General features: G+C 43.2%; 1 protein-coding gene across 3 annotated transcripts in view; it reads left to right on the top strand.

Annotated features, from left to right (window-relative positions):
- Positions 1-17,614, top strand: part of LOC109426084 (uncharacterized) — a 645,679-nt gene that overhangs the window by 340,533 nt on the left and 287,532 nt on the right. The window lies entirely within an intron of this gene.

Below are 17,614 nucleotides of genomic sequence, written 5' to 3'. Positions count from 1 at the left end.
AGGAATTCCTGGAGGAATCCCCGGAGGAATTCCTGGAGGAATCCCCGGAGGAATTCCTAGAGGAATCCCCGGAGGAATTCCTAGAGGAATCCCCGGAGGAATTCCTAGAGGAATCCCCGGAGGAATTCCTGGAAGAATCCCCGGAGGAATTCCTGGAAGAATCCCCGGAGAAATTCCTGGAAGAATCCCCGGAGAAATTCCTGGACGAATCCCCGGAGAAATTCCTGGAGGAATCCCCGGAGGAATTCCTGGAGGAATCCCCGGAGGAATTCCTGGAGGAATCCCCGGAGGAATTCCTGGAGGAATCCCCGGAGGAATTCCTGGAGGAATCCCCAGAGGAATTCCTGGAGGAATCCCCGGAGGAATTCCTGGAGGAATCCCCAGAGGAATTCCTGGAGGAATCCCCGGAGGAATTCCTGGAGGAATCCCCGGAGGAATTCCTGGAGGAATCCCCGGAGGAATTCCTGGAGGAATCCCCGGAGGAATTCCTGGAGGAATCCCCGGAGGAATTCCTGGAGGAATCCCCGGAGGAATTCCTGGAGGAATCCCCGGAGGAATTCCTGGAGGAATCCCCGGAGGAATTCCTGGAGGAATCCCCGGAGGAATTCCTGGAGGAATCCCCGGAGGAATTCCTGGAGCAATCCCCGGAGGAATTCCTGGAGGAATCCCCGGAGGAATTCCTGGAGGAATCCCCGGAGGAATTCCTGGAGGAATCCCCGGAGGAATTCCTGGAGGAATCCCCGGAGGAATTCCTGGAGGAATCCCCGGAGGAATTTCTGGAGGAATCCTCGGAGGAATTCCTGGAGGAATCCCCGGAGGAATTCCTGGAGGAATCCCCGGAGGAATTCCTGGAGGAATCCCCGGAGGAATTCCTGGAGGAATCCCCGGAGGAATTCCTGGAGGAATCCCCGGAGGAATTCCTGGAGGAATCCCCGGAGGAATTTCTGGAGGAATCCCCGGAGGAATTCCTGGAGGAATCCCCGGAGGAATTCCTGGAGGAATCCCCGGAGGAATTCCTGGAGGAATCCCCGGAGGAATTCCTGGAGGAATCCCCGGAGGAATTCCTGGAGGAATCCCCGGAGGAATTCCTGGAGGAATCCCCGGAGGAATTCCTGGAGGAATCCCCGGAGGAATTCCTGGAGGAATCCCCGGAGGAATTCCTGGAGGAATCCCCGGAGGAATTCCTGGAGGAATCCCCGGAGGAATTCCTGGAGGAATCCCCGGAGGAATTCCTGGAGGAATCCCCGGAGGAATTCCTGGAGGAATCCCCGGAGGAATTCCTGGAGGAATCCCCGGAGGAATTCCTGGAGGAATCCCCGGAGGAATTCCTGGAGGAATCCCCGGAGGAATTCCTGGAGGAATCCCCGGAGGAATTCCTGGAGGAATCCCCGGAGGAATTCCTGGAGGAATCCCCGGAGGAATTCCTGGAGGAATCCCCGGAGGAATTCCTGGAGGAATCCCCGGAGGAATTCCTGGAGGAATCCCCGGAGGAATTCCTGGAGGAATCCCCGGAGGAATTCCTGGAGGAATCCCCGGAGGAATTCCTGGAGGAATCCTCGGAGGAATTCCTGGAGGAATCCCCGGAGGAATTCCTGGAGGAATCCCCGGAGGAATTCCTGGAGGAATCCCCGGAGGAATTCCTGGAGGAATCCCCGGAGGAATTCCTGGAGGAATCCCCGGAGGAATTCCTGGAGGAATCCCCGGAGGAATTCCTGGAGGAATCCCCGGAGGAATTCCTGGAGGAATCCCCGGAGGAATTCCTGGAGGAATCCCCGGAGGAATTCCTGGAGGAATCCCCGGAGGAATTCCTGGAGGAATCCCCGGAGGAATTCCTGGAGGAATCCCCGGAGGAATTCCTGGAGGAATCCCCGGAGGAATTCCTGGAGGAATCCCCGGAGGAATTCCTGGAGGAATCCCCGGAGGAATTCCTGGAGGAATCCCCGGAGGAATTCCTGAAGGAATCCCCGGAGGAATTTCTGGAGGAATCCCTGGTGGAGTTCCTGGAGGAATCCCTGGTGGAGTTCCTGGAGGAATCCCTGGTGGAGTTCCTGGAGGAATCCCTGGTGGAGTTCCTGGAGGAATCCCTGGTGGAGTTCCTGGAGGAATCCCTGGTGGAGTTCCTGGAGGAATCCCTGGTGGAGTTCCTGGAGGAATCCCTGGTGGAGTTCCTGAAGGAATCCCTGGTGGAGTTCCTTGAGGAATCCCTGGAGGAGTTGCTGGAGAAATCCATGGAGGAGTTCCTGGAGGAATCCCAGGAGGAGTTCCTGGAGAAATCCCTGGAGGAGTTCTTGGAAAAATCCCTGGAGGAGTTCCTAGAGGAATCCCTGGAGGAGTTCCTGGAGGAATCCCTGGAGGAATCCCTGGAGGAATTCCTGTAGGAATCCTTGGAGGAATTCCTGTAGGAATCCCAGGAGGAAATTCTGGAGAAATCCGTGGAAAAATTCATGGAGGAATCCCTGGTTGAATTCCTTTAAGAATCCCTGGAGAAGTTTCTGGAAGAATCCCTGGAGAAATTCCAGGGATTCCTTCAGGAACTCCTCCAGGGATTCCTCCAGGAACTTCACCAGGGATTCCTCCAGGAACTCCACCATGGATTCCTTCAGGAACTCCACCACGGATTCCTTCAGGAACTCCTCCAGGGATTCCTCCAGGAACTTCACCAGGGATTCCTTCAGGAACTCCACCAGAGATTCCTCAAGGAACTCTACCAGGAATTCCTCCAGGATCTCCACCAGGGATGCCTCCAGGAACTCCACCACGGATTCCTCCAGTTACTCCACCAGGGATTTCTCCAGGATCTAAACCAGGGATTCCTCCAGGAACTCCACCAGGGATTTTTCCTGAGATTCCTCCAGCAATTCTTCTAGGGATTCCACCAAAGATTCCACAAGGAATTCCTCCTAAGTTCCATTCAGAAATTTCTCCAGGGATTCCTCTAGGACTGCCTCCAGGGATTTTAACAGGAATTCCTCTGGGAATTACTCCAAAAATTCCTCTAGGAATTCCTACAGGGATTAATCCAGGGATTTCTCCAGGGATTCTTCCAGGAATGTCTCCAGGGATTTCTCCAGGAATTTCTCCAGGGATTGTTCCAGGAATTTCTCCAGGGATTCCACCAGGAATTTCTCCAGGGATTCCTCCAGGAATTTCTCCAGGGATTATTCCAGAAATTTCTCCATGGATTGCCCCAGGATTTCTCCAGGGATTCCTCTAGAAGTTTCTCCAAGGATTCCTCCAGGAATTTCTCCAGAGATTCTTCCAAGAATTTCTTTCGGAATTTCTCCAGGGATTCCTCCAGGAATTTCTCCCTGGAGGAATTCCTCGAGGAATCCCTGGAGGAATTCCTCGAGGAATCCCTGGAGGAATCCCTGGAGGAATTCCTGGAGAAATCCTTGCAGAAATTCCTGGAGGAATCCCTGGAAAAATTCCTGGAGGAATCCTCGGAGAAATTCCTGGAAGAACTACTGGACATATTCCTGGAGGATTTGCGGGAGAAATTCCTGGATTTATCCCTGGAGAAATTCCTGGAGGAATCCCTGGAGAAATTCCTGGTGGAATCTCTGGAGAAATTCCTGGAAGAATATTTGGAGAAAATCCTGGTGTAATCTCTGGAGAAATTCCTAGAGGAATCCCTGGAGAAATTCCTTTTGGAATCCCTGGAGAAATTCCTGGAGACATTCCTGGAAGAATCCCTGGAGAAATCCCTGGATTAATCCCTGGAGAAATTTCTGGATGGAACTTAGGAGGAATTCCTGGTGGAATCTTTGGTGGAATCCCTGGAAGAATTGCTGTAGGAATTTCTGGATGGAACTGGAGAAATTCTTGGAGGAATCCCTGGAGAAAATCCTGGAGGAATCCCTGGAGAAATTCCTGGAGGAATCCCTGGAGAAATTCCTGGATTCATCCCTGGAGAAATTCCTCGAGGAATCCCTGGAGATATTCCTCGAGGAATCCCTGAAAGAATTTCTGGTGGAATCCCTACAAGAATTCCTGGAGGAATCCCTGGAGGAATTTCTGGAGGAATCCCTGGAGCAATTCCTCGAGGAATCCCTGGAGGAATCCTTGGTAGAATTCCAGGAAGAATCCGTGGAGGAATTCTTGTAGGAATCATTTTAGAAGGAATTCCTGGAGGAATCCCGGAAGGAATTCCTAGAACAATTCCTGCAAGAACTTCCGGAGGAGCCAGTCTTGGTAAGGTGGTATGAAAACTACCAACCAAGCCGATCTGTTTAAAAGCACAGGTCGCACGGCAGAAGTTTCACGCATTCGATGTATTCGTTCAATACATGGCCTACTTGCCTAATTTCACCTTCTATAAAAAATTTCACACTTGTTCGCTACCTAGCGAATTCTATCATATCTATCATTTCATTATCCACTTTGATCTCTACTCCCTTATACTATGAGTAGAAAGAGACCGATATAGCCACAAAATCATCAACTTCCGGAGGAATTCCTTAAGGATTTCTTGGTGAAATATCTGGTGGAATCCCTAGAAGAATTCCTGGAGAAATTCTGAAGGAAATTTTGGAGGAATCTCTGAAATAATCCCTGGAGGAATTCCTAGAGGAATTATTGGAGTAATTCCCAGGGGAATTCCTGAAAAAATCTCTAGAGGTAGTCCTGGAGGAATCCCTGGAGAAACTCCTTGGTGGTACTCAGGAGGAATTCCTGGTGTTATCTGTGGTGGAATCCCTGGAAGAGTTGCTGGAGAAATCCCTGAAGGAGCTTTCGGAGAAATTCTTGGAGAAATTCCTGGATGAATTTCTGGAGGAATCTCTGGCGAAATTCTTGCAGGAATCTCTGAAGGAATTCATAGAAGAATCCCTGGAGGAATCCCTGTGGGATTTCCCACCCTTGTTGTACATATGTTCTACAACAGCTTTTTCAACTCTTATATCCAGAGGAATCCCTGGACAAATTCCCGAAGAAATCTCTGGAGGGACTGCTGGAGAAATCCCTGGAGGCAGTCCTGCAGAAATCTCTGAAGTTACTTTTGCAGGAATCCGTGGAGGAATAATTCCAGAATTCTGAAGAAATTCTTAAGAAGAATTCCCAGGAAAAAACTCCTGGAATAATTCCAAGATTGAAACTTCTGGTGAAACCCCCAGAGGGAACTCCTAGAAGACTCCTGGAGAGGAAATTCCTGGAGAAATCCCTAAAATGAACTCTTGAAGCAATTCCCTGAAGGGAGTTCTATTGAACTCCTGGTGGAACAGAAGAGAACCCAGACAACCAATTTGCACGTATAACGAAGCTTATGTTCATGTTATACGTACTTTAATGCGTTAAAGTTACATCGCATAAGATGCAGCAAAAGTGCCTTATGCGTACAAAAGTGGAGGCGCTATACGTGCATTGACGGAACAATAATAACGCTATATGACTTGAAGCGATATCTCATGCGATGCATCGCGTGCACTATTGCGATGCAATTTAGCACCTTATGCGATTTAATAATATTCAATAAAAAAAAACAATTCTGTTAACTCGATATCGAACTAATGACCTCTGGATTGTCGAGCCACACTTCACACACAACACCAAACGCTACTTATGAAACTAGCTGATTAATTATCATGATATTCTAACTCATCTCAGTGTTTTTTGGAATGCACTTGGTTCACTTGCGCTGCGCGTGTTTGGCAGGCTAAAAATGATTTCCCGCACAGTTTTCACTGCACTTCTCAGGCTAGCACCACCCCTTGTTGATTATCAAGCCAAAAAATCAAATTAATGATGACTTTGCAACCATAATTATGGCTGTTCACTTTCTTGTAGCTTTTTGGCACTGCATCCACAGTGCAACAGAAACTCTTTAACCTTCCAGGACGCGCGCCATCAAGCAACCGAATCTGCACCGCGCGCACGTTGTATACAACGAGCGAGGTTTTTTGGTGGGGTTGTACTTTTTACAACAGCGCGCGCGCTGAAGGGTTAATTGTTATCACATATCAAATCGCGTAATGCCAACATAAACGCTTCTAGCTTATGCGAGTTTGTATGCACACTTCAACGAGTTTGTTTGTATTTTTATGCAATTTTATCCATACACCAATGCGAGGTAAACTGACACAACAAGAAAAGTACCAAACAAAGTCGTATAATCATCGCAGTATGTAATTAGGCGAATTAATTTGACACTTTGCGATTTCGCTCTCACGCTTTTGCGAGTAAGTCAAGTTCATCGCAATAAAACATCAGAATATCATCTACTACGATGTCCTCATACCTTATAAAAGTTTATTTGTATTCTTATATGCCTTTACCTGATACATCGTAATAAGTTCAAAAAATAACAGCATATGCGATGAAATTTGTCAGGTAGCCGTACATATATGCGATAGTGACTTAAAATAGTACTTTATACGATGTACAACGTAGTTCCTTATGCGACTCCTGGTTGTCTGGGAAGGGGCTGCTGGAGGAACTAGAGGGAATTCTCGGAGGAATCTCCAGAGGTAACTGCTGGAGGAATCCCTAGATGGAACTCCTGGAAAATATATCTGACAAAACTTCCATTAAAATCACCAGATGGAATTCTAATACAAAAATCTTGGAGGAATCCCTTGAAAAGCTCCGGAAGGAATTCCCAGAAAGAGCTACTGGAGAAATCCCGAGAAGGAATTCCTGGAGGTATTCGGAGGAAGGAACTCCAGAAGGAATTTCTTGAAGGAACTCGTTCATATCAACAGAAACTATGGAGAAATCGCCAAAGGGAACTCCTGGATGAATTCCTAGACGGAATTCCCTTAAGGAGAAACTTCAGAGAACACAAATATGGCTGCCATAATGGCCGACTTGGACCCCTGCTGAGCTGTCTTCTTTCTCTCAGGGCGTCATGCATGATCGGGTGATGGAATGACTCCTGCGACTGCGCGTTGTATTTTAACTGTGATGGATTTTCGATCATCATGGGAACATAGTCGCCATAATTCTGTTTTTCATGAAACGCACAATACCTGGTGGCAGTAGGCGTTGTCGCAGAGGATAGTCCCACAATCCCATAGTAAACAAAAAGTCTATCCCGCTCTTGCTGAAATTACACCTAGTGGTGCGATATCATTTTCGTAGTGAACCAGCAGTCACAGAAGATATCTGGCCAATTTTGGCGATCTGATTGACGTCAGTTGTTTGGTGGTACGCCATCGTCGTCGCTTCCACCGACTGCCACTGAATACAACCGAAGCATCCTGAGAGATGGGGTAGTTCAAACACAGGCAATTATGAGATTCGGTTTCGATATTTGATACTTCGGAATTCTGGCATAAACGTGGGATTCGTTTGATCAAAAGATGCTTATGATCCACTTCCTCCCAGTGTGTATCACAATTTTCTTATCAATTCGATATGGGTCATATGCCTGACCTTGTGCCAACCTCCAGCCAGCCAAAACAAACCCTAAACGAACCGGTTCGTCGCTCGAAGCCTACGCCAAAGAAATGAACCTCACGCCACGCGGCGATTGCTATCTTATCAATTTTGCTTTATTTTTAGTGACACTCACTCGAAACTTTACAAACCCTAATTAGAGCGGATTGACGCAAGGTATGGAACGCAAACCTTGGAACGAATTTACACAATCGTAGTAACCCGTGTGTCCCATGGCTGCTGGTTGGGCGTCAACGCTTACTTCGCTGTTTCGGTTTCGGTTCTATGGACACCTCTTGAGGAACTTTCCTTCAATGGAAACGCTCAGTCAGCTGGGCTTGGAGTGGCCGATTCAGCCCACGATAAGCCCTAGGAGGACTTAATCACGTCGTGACTAAGCAATCGTTTCTTTTGCGCCCAGAAAGGATGATACACATTCGGTTTTATCTATAGGTACCTTCCTAGTTGTAAGCTACCTACTTCAAAGTCCACTGACTGCGAAGATTGCATCGGTTCCCCGCATCCCGAGGGGTGCGATTGACGTCAGAAACTCTTATACCCGCGTGCTGAAACTTTGCCATTTTATAATGAAATAAGAAAGAACGCGTCAGCACCTTTATGGGACCCCGCGCGCGTTGATTAGTATCGATATCACCCTGGCAAAACGCGGTGCGGTGAATGTTCGGAACATACGTAAATCGATGATGGTGATGGTTATCGACCCATCCGTGTCCCGTCGACATCGTCGGTTGATGCACGGCGGCTTCGACGACTACCACAATCACTGATCGAACTGGATCGGGACAAAGTCATGTGGAAGAAAGGCATTTCCTATTTGCGGCAAAAGTGCCTCAAGCCTCAATACCCGAAGAAATTGATTAGGTTGTTAGTTGCTACCAAAAATAGACTCCAAACATTGGCGCAAGTTTTCGTACGTAATCAGCAGCAGCGGCAGCAGCAACAGTTCCAATCTAGTTAGACGTGTTTGATAAGGATATGAACTGGGGAGAGTTCGGAAAGCACCGGAAGATAAGCTTTTTGCTGGGTTGTTTTCGATATTATTTGGCGTGATTCGAATTCAAAGATCTACGTCAATTACCCGGCAGAGATCGGGTCATGCCGGATGTGATAATACTGGTTGGAGAGAGATTAAGGGGAAAAATCTCGATAAATCTGGTTTAGGTGGTCTAGGTATACAGTTTGTAGAGTAGATCTTGAAATCGTAGAGTTCAAGAGCAAACTTGTTGGAGAGTATCAAAGCCGTCAACAGTTGAATGTGAAATATATCAATGTTGGTTAGCAACCCATAGCAACCCTTGGAAACCGATAAACAATATCGCGTTATGCCGTTTTTCTTTATCATCCAGTTCCAACCTGGGTTGGAACTGGATCAGATCACAGTTTCAACCCCAACCCGATTTCGGTTTCGTTTGTACTAAAGTTTGTTTGACGTTGTTTGTTTACACATTTTTCGCCAATCCAGTTCCAACCCAGGTTAAAAAAGAAAAACGGCATTACATAAACCCACCCCTGTGTCAGAGTTGTTTCTAGTTTTTGAGTTTTCTGGAATAAAGAAGTACAAGATTTGGCGATGAGAAGGAACGAATCGAATGCTTTGGAGGAAGAGCTACTGAATCAAGAGTCGGGATGGCAACATCTGGAGAAGCCCACATTCAAGTCTTCAACCAGCAAATTCTGGACCAGAACCGACAGATGGCGAAACAAAACGCAGATGATGGAACGTTTCGGCATTCAAGAAAACGTTTCTCAATGTCCGACGGTTTCTGTAACGGAAACAGTTCTGGTTTCGGAAACAGTAGGTTGTTGGCCTACGGTCCCCTATCCACCGTGGTAGGGCTGCCACCTTAAATAGGTGTAGCTTCCGGTGGAGGAGCATTTCATACTCAGCCGCTGGAGACCAGAATAGACGCTGTTTGAGCCGCATCTTCTTGGTGAACAGACGCTTGAGACGTATCTCCTCAATCTAGCTGAAGTCAGAAGGACAGCACTGCCCCGACTGCACTATCAGCTATGCACACAACTCTTAGCTGGCGGTCTTTGTCATCGTTTGACCCGTGGAATCATGAGGTTGGAACTTGTGAGGACCAGAGCTATGTTGGACGCTCTCCTTTTCGACTCACCGTTTTGCAACTGCCAAGAGATCTTGAATCGATTAACAAATGGGTAAGAAAATCAGCGAGATACAATATATCTTAATCAGTCAATTAAATTAGCTCCGAAGTACTTGGTATTCATGGTTATGGTGTAAAAACGACAAAAATGATATATCTACTAAGTTAATCAGTTTTGGCATTAGCTAGTTATTTTGGCTGTCTGGTTCTTCAAAGCTTTCATTTAACATATTGTTAGTTTCCATAAAATTCCTGTGTATTTGTAATTTGTTATTTATAATTTTGTTGAAAACAATAACCTGCTAGTATACACTTTGTATGAGGTCAGCATCATTTATTTAAAAATAGACTGGTCAAAAACAAATGCAAGATAACAAGTGAATATAATAAAAAAAAAGAATTTATTGAAATACTCTTCGTAAGATATCTCAGTAATCAAATGCCGAATCGAAATAAAATTGCAGGGCCTTATACAAGCATATTGTAGCTTTCATTTGGGGCTTAGAGAACCCAAAACAGTTGACAGACGGCTGACATATTTATTATGGTACCCTTGGCCAAAAATCTCTCAAAGAGTTAACCTGTATTACTCCCAAGTACTCTTTGAAAGATATCTCGGTAACCAAACGTCCAATCCTAATGAAATTGTATAGGGCTCTACTAGAATGTTGTAGCTTTTATTTGGTGCCAGGATAACCGAAAACGGTTGACAGACGGCTAAGATATTTATTATGATACTTTTGGTCAAAAATCTCAAAAGGTTTAGTTGTATAAATCCGAAGTACTCTTCGAAAGATATCTCTGTAATCAAATGTGCAATCGAAATAAAATTTCTGGGCGATCTACTAGGGTGATGTAGCTTTCATTTGGTGCCAAGAGAACCCAAATCGATTGACAAACGGTCGAAATATTTATTATGATACACTTGGTCAAAAATCTTAAAAAGTTTAGAATTATGACTCATAAGTACTCTTCGAGAGATATCTCGGTAACCAAACGTCCAATCGAAAAAAAATTCAATAGCGTTCTACTAGGATGTAGTAGCTTTCATTTGCTTCCAAGAGAACTCAAATCGGTTGACAGACGGCTGAGAAACGTGCGTGACTTTTTTTTGTAACGCACATACACACACACACACATACACACATACACACACACACATACAGACATTTGCTCAGTTCGTCGAGCTGAGTTCATTGGTATATGAGACTCGGCCCTCCGGGCCTCGGATCGAAAGTCGGGTTTTCGAGCGATATTTATACCCTTCTTATGGGTGTAAGAAGGGTAAAAAGGCTTTTCCTACATACATTCCGTGATATTTTTGCTACTGTTTATTAAGCTCAAATATTACAAAGAGATAGTAGCTTTTATGTATTTGATGCAATTGCATTTTCATGCAGAGCTCCTTGAGAAACCAAATATGATCATAAAAAATCTGTTGACAAACGTCTGAGAAATGTATTATGATACATTTTATCAAAAATCTATCAAAAGCGTAAATTTCATTACTCCTTAGTACTCGTGGAAAGATATCTCGGAAACAAAATGTCCAAACGGCATGAAATTTAATAGCATACTACTTGGATGCTGTAGCTTTCATTTGATGCTGAGAGAACTCAAATCGATTGCACACGGCTGATTCATTTATTATGAAGCATTTTGTCAAAGACCTCTTAAAAAGTTAAGTTGTATTACTCCAAAGTACTCCCCGAAAGATATCTCGGTTACAAAATGTCCAATCGGAATGAAATTCAAAAGCGTTCTTCTAGGGTGCAGTAGCTTTCGTTTCGGGCCTTAAGAACCCGAATCGGTTGATAGACGGCTGAGAAATTTATGGTGATACACTTTGTCAAAAATATTTAAAATAATTAAGTTGTACTACTCCCTAGCACTCTTTGAAAGATATCTCGGTAACCGAACGTCCAATCAAAAAAAAAATCAATAGCGTTCTACTAGGATGTAGTAGCTTTCGTTTGGGGCCTTAAGAACCCAAATCGGTTGATAGACGGCTGAGAAATTTATGGTGATACACTTTGTCAAAAATATCTAAAATAATTAAGTTGTACTACTCCCTAGCACTCTTTGAAAGATATCTCGGTAACCGAACGTCCAATCAAAATAAAATTCAATAGCGTTCTACTAGGATGTAGTAGCTTTCATTTGCTTCCAAGAGAACTCAAATCGGTCAACAGATGGCTGAGAACCGTGAGTGACATTTTTTTGTAACATACATACACACACACATACACACACACACACATACACACACACGCACATACAGACATTTGCTCAGTTCGTCGAGCTGAGTTGATTGGTATATGTGACTCGGCCCTGCGGGCCTCGGATCGAAAGTCGGTTTTCCAAGCGGTATTTATACCCTTCTTATGGGTGTAAGAAGGGTAAAAAGGAAGCATACAGTGATAGACATTCGTTTAGCCGAGACCAAAAAAATTTCCAAAAAGTGTTAGGAAACTCATACAAAAGATTTTATAATAAAACTTTTTTATCGTAGTGATAGCATATCTAGTACTGTTTTATGAAAATGTGATACATCACACTTACATATACACTGAAACAAAAACGAGGGTAAAAACCCTTCAAATGTCATTTTTTGCCAAGACATTCGTTTAGCCGAGGTAAATGAAAAATTGGTTTTCAATAGACTTTTTGCAATTTCGTGAGTATATTTCGAGGATATACCCCAAGGCATTTAGTTTATGACGTATTAGCAAGATAATTGACCTTAAAAGTTTATTTATTTGTGAAATTCAGAGAAATGTTATAAAAAAAAGTCCCGATAAGGAGAAGCGATGATAAACAAATTTATTTAAGAAAAAATATTTCTCAAAACACTCAAATGTAAGCTAGATTAGCAGATTTGAAAATATGGCACAGAATTATCGTTAGAAATGTTGAAATTATTGCATAAAATGTCATGAAAACATTAAGTATATTGGTTTTTGGTTGGTTAAACCTTAAAATGGGATTGATAAAAGCTAAAATAAATAGTTCTGCATTGAAATAAAGACATGCCCTGATGCCTGTGGAGTATACCTGTTTGATACTAGCATTACTAAATGAGTTAGAAGACTGCTAAGTGAAAGAACTGCAAGAAGTGTCAGAATGTTTGTACCCTGTTTATTTAAAAGCAGGTGTTCACACAAAAATGCAAGATATGGTCAAGCAATTGACTTACTTCATTCAATCTGAAGAAATTTATTATAAATGAGTCATAATTTTGAATCACATTCGTTTTTATCATAATTTATTTGAAAAGAACGTGTAATTATGAAACAAGTAGTGCATGCTAGAATTTTGAATATTGTCGGTGCTATTTCTCGAAATGTGAGCCGTCCAATGTATGTTATTTCATCCAAAATACAGTCTAGAAGATATTGGGAGCTATAAGAAGACGTAATAGTAGTAAACGCTGTGATTTATGCAAGTGAAACCATCATATTTCATCAAAACAATACTTAAACACGTGATTTTTTGATGGTTTGCGTTTTTTTTTTTACTGTTAAAAACATTGTTTTTCGTAAATTTTCAACCTGCACTCGTCATGAAACTTTCATTAGATTATTTTGAAACACTTCCGATAAAATTAACTACATCAAATCTCAATTTGGAAACATTTACAATATTATGACATATTTATATGAGATGCATGTAAAATTAATATGGCAACACTTCCAAAAACGATCTAACTCATGATGTACAAGTCGATCTATAATGCAGGTCACCATACAAAATGATTTTGTTGGATATTTTGCGAAATTTGTTAGTTTTTTATTATGGAATTCCAAAAATTGTACAATTCGGCTAAACGAATGTCTAGGCAAAAAATGACATTTGAAGGGTTTTTACCTTCGTTTTTGTTCCAGTGTATATGTAAGTGTGATGTATCACATTTTTATAAAACAGTACTAGATATACTATCACTACGATAAAAAAGTTTTATCATAAAATCTTTTGTATGAGCTTCCTGACACTTTTTTTAAATTTTTTTGGCCTCGGCTAAACGAATGTCTATCATTGTACTCTCAGTAGGAAATAAAAGTTATTTATAAATTGAATCAGAGTAGAAAGCTTACTGGTAGTTTCCGAATGGTTTCAACAAGCGCCTACAGATGGATGTCTAGCACTGGTAGGTATCAAACAGAAGATACGGGTTCGAAGCCTGTGAAAACCAAGCTGATATACGTGTGCATGTACACTCCCGTTTAAAAGTTTGGGGTCACCCCCTCAAAAACATGTCATTTTTTTAGGCCCATATCTCCGCCAATTTGCGTCCGATTTCAAAACCCTAGGTTTCATTCAAAAGATAATAAGTCAAAGAAACTTTGAACATGATTTAAAAGAAATTTTTTCAAAAAATTTGTATGTAAACTTAACCCAAAGTTGCCAAATTTTCTAAAAAATGAATATAAACTTACGGCAGTGTCGCTGAAAGTTGGGTCGACCAAATTTTAAGATGAGAGCGGTAATATGACCCATTTTCTATTAGCTTTCAACTGCTTTTTACAGAACTTAGCTAAAAAATCTAGAAAAAAAGTTGAAGAGGTTGTTGCGCAAAATTAACGAGGGGGAGAACATCTCCGAAACGCTCCAGATTTTGCTACAGGTATACAGGACTACCCCCGCCGTGTTCTAAATGGTGAGACACCTGCGCCAAAGAATAAAAATAAAAAGAATGCCCTCTGTTGTCTTTTTCTATGTAAACGTCAGGCGACAAGACAAGTGGCGCTCTGTAAGCGTTTCAAGGTGGATGCTCTATGTAACAGTGTTCGTCATTTGTCATAAGTGTGTTGGAATCCCAGCGAACGGTCTCACAACAGAATCGATCGAACTGAACACGTCCCGGGATTATTCTTAATTCACGAAATAAATAAACTACTAGGATTGCGTTTTCGACAATATCTCTTTCTTATAACGAAGTAGTACGGACTAAAAATACAATTGTAAACAAAACACAGTTCATCGGCAAAATGCCTCGTCGCTAACTCACACAAACACACTTAAACAGCCAGTCAACCAGGCCCCTGGCATGAATGAAATATATCGTAGCCAACATCTAACTGCCTTATACTCATATTCGTGCAAATAAAAACGAGCGTGTAATCAACAAACGCAGTTTTTGTTTGATGTTGTGAGCCATACACGAAATCACATTCACAATGCGTGTTTGTTGGGTTGCTTTATTCAAATAATCGCATGCTCCTCTTACCGTACATTAATATTAAAGCGAGTTTGACGTGTTTTGTGATCATAACAGGTGGAAAAAATGATTTCAAAAACTGATCAACAACCCAAAATAAACGTTAAACAAAAAATTGTTGATGTTTTCGCATTTGGCAGTGGGCGCTATTTATTAGCGCCCAGGACATCCTGTCTACCATGATTCCAATGCATTGATATAGGCCGTGTCAGAGGCCTGCAGTCAACTGTCAGTTACCCAGGGGGTTGCCACTACCTCACTTTTCCATATGCTACCAGGGGGCTGCCACTACTCAATCTCAACAAAGTGAAGGTGGTGTGCGTTTGTTTTGGTATCCGCATACAATCAGTAACGCACACTACCGCATGAAAGTTGAACTTTCATCCGCAGATAGCGCTGCGATAGTGTCCCCCGAGCATCAGCGGAGTGGGCATTCTTGATACAGTAGACGTTCGATAACTGCAACATGTTTACGTTTCACTTAGCGAACGAAATTCCGATAACTGCAACGCCTGACAGCGTCAGCAAACCATCAATTGACGTAAAATGAACGCGAACTTCATCCAACTGTTCATATGGGCTAACATGGTGCACCATTCTGACAGTTGGCGGTGCGATAACTGCAAATTTATTGCACTTACCGAATTTGCAGTTAAAAAGCATTGCAGTTAAACCGTTTGCACCGACCGAACGTCTACTGTATTCTTATTCTTTGCCTGCGCAGTAGATGCTTGGATAGAACATGAAGACAGTTCTCGATCTTCGACACCACGATCAACCGAAGTCCGTGGTCCGCAATGATCGACAGGACGAGCAGTTTAATCGCAAGCATGTGAATTTAAGAAAGGTGACGCAGTGTATGCCAAGGTCTATATAAGTAACACGAAGTGGCAGTAAGCTTCCGGTATAATCATCAAAGTCATCGAACGTATCAACTGTAATGTGCTTTTGGACGACTTGGATGATGCATTCGTTGAAGTGGATTCGACACCACTAGGAATCCTGCGGACCCTATGCAGAGTGTGGAACTGGAGACACACAGCCATCCCAGCTAGCACAAAGTCTTATATGATGTTGAATAGGATGCTAAAGTGGAGGCCATTATGCGTACATGCTCCCATTTAACCGCGTGTAAAGGGAACGCATATCGCCTCCACTTTAGCATTCTATTGAACATCATATGCGATCGTGTGTTGACTGGGATGGACCGAGTGGAATGGAGACGGCTACTATGTACAGCAGAGGCCACCCAGGCCTTAGTCTGATCGGTAAGGTAAGTAAGGAATCTTGATCGACATGTTTAATCTGCAATCCACAAGAGCACCGGGTGCAACTCCGTTCCGAAGCATTCCGTGGAACACCAATTCGTCAAGATCGGCCACAATCAGAAGCACTATTTGAAGAATTGCAAGCAGCTGTTTATCTCGTACTCGTAGAGTCCAGTCGAGTACGAGACACTGAAGACGAGCTTACAGGGTCGAAATACGTATCTGTAAAAGGATGCAAATTATTAGAGGAAATTTAAGAAACAGTAGTTTTTTTTTATTTTTTTTTCGATTTTATCTGCTGTGAAAACTATCCGTCATTAATAATGTACATTCCCGGCGGCTGCTTCGACGATCTAGATTCTAGAACGGTATCTGTTACCGCATAGGCACAGAATTACGAGGCAGCATTGTCAGACGAGTACGAGCTCAATATGGCTCCTCGACCCGTAGCCGTAAGCTGTATTATCTTTTCGGATCTTTTACACCTACCTATCTCAAAGTGAATATGTTGAGTCAAAAGAACAAAAACGCAATGATAATGAGTTTTTCCACGTAGTTCCGCTTTCTTTACAAACAAAAGCCACTTTCGCCACTACTATCCAATCACACCTTCAGCTCAGAAAGCCTCGTCCGGGAGGAAATTGTAACGTGTCTAAAGTGGTTTCCCTCCATTAGAAGAAGGCGGTGGCTGCTAGCTATTTAGGTGCTTCACCGCGCACCACAAATCACCATCGTCAGCGTTCTCGTGCAGCCGCTAGAGCTGAGTTATCGCCTTTCTGATTGACGTCATTGGCTCACGAGTTGCAGACTACAGACAGACACTGAGCCCGTCAGCCAATGCTCATCAAATCGCGCTCGCCACCGCTTATTAAGAAAGCACTAAGCATTCTAGCCCAGTCAGCAGGCCGCGCCGCCACCGAGCCGTTTCGGTTTGCTAAGATGAGACCACACAAATTTCTATAAATCATCTGGCCGGTGGGTATTCTTTGCTGCCTTCACCCGTCGTCATAGCAGGCCAGTTTGTTGGATTTGCGCAGAAGAGAGAAACGATCGTGTGCAACAATGTTTGATATATTTTTGCCTCGGTCGAAATGAGCTTAATTAGGTAGTAGGCGTTGAGTGGCAAAATGCTTCCATTTGGAGATAATAAACCGTGAAACTACAAACAATCAAAGTCATGGCTCGCTTGGACGACCGGCGTGATTGTTTGATTAAACACAGATGTTTGCAGGAACAAAGAGGGTAAGCCTCTTTCCTAAGATACATTTAGCACCATTCCACACTGTTTTCTTAGGCACAGTTTCGTCATCTAAATGTCTTTGGACCTAGAGCAAATGATTTCAGGGTCCTAGAGTGTTCGAAGAAGTTGTTTGGTATAGTGAGACCCTTTGTTTGATATGATCACTTATAAAATTATTGATTATGCCAATTAGAAGACAGATAGGTGAAAGAAAATCATAGGTGATCACAGTGTTGATATCTTCAGCAAAGCTGTAGAGAATGTTATTTCAAAAAACCTTGCAGAACAAACAAATACAAGTTAAATTTCTGTAAATACGTGCTATTTTTACGTTTAAAAATGATCCATATTCAGGTATTCAGTCAATGAACATCTGGCGAGGTAT

The sequence above is a fragment of the Aedes albopictus genome, chromosome 3 (assembly GCF_035046485.1).
Source record: "Aedes albopictus strain Foshan chromosome 3, AalbF5, whole genome shotgun sequence".
Lineage (NCBI taxonomy): Eukaryota > Metazoa > Arthropoda > Insecta > Diptera > Culicidae > Aedes > Aedes albopictus.
Note: the sequence above shows the minus strand (reverse complement) of the source record. Positions and strands in the feature narration are given on the sequence as shown.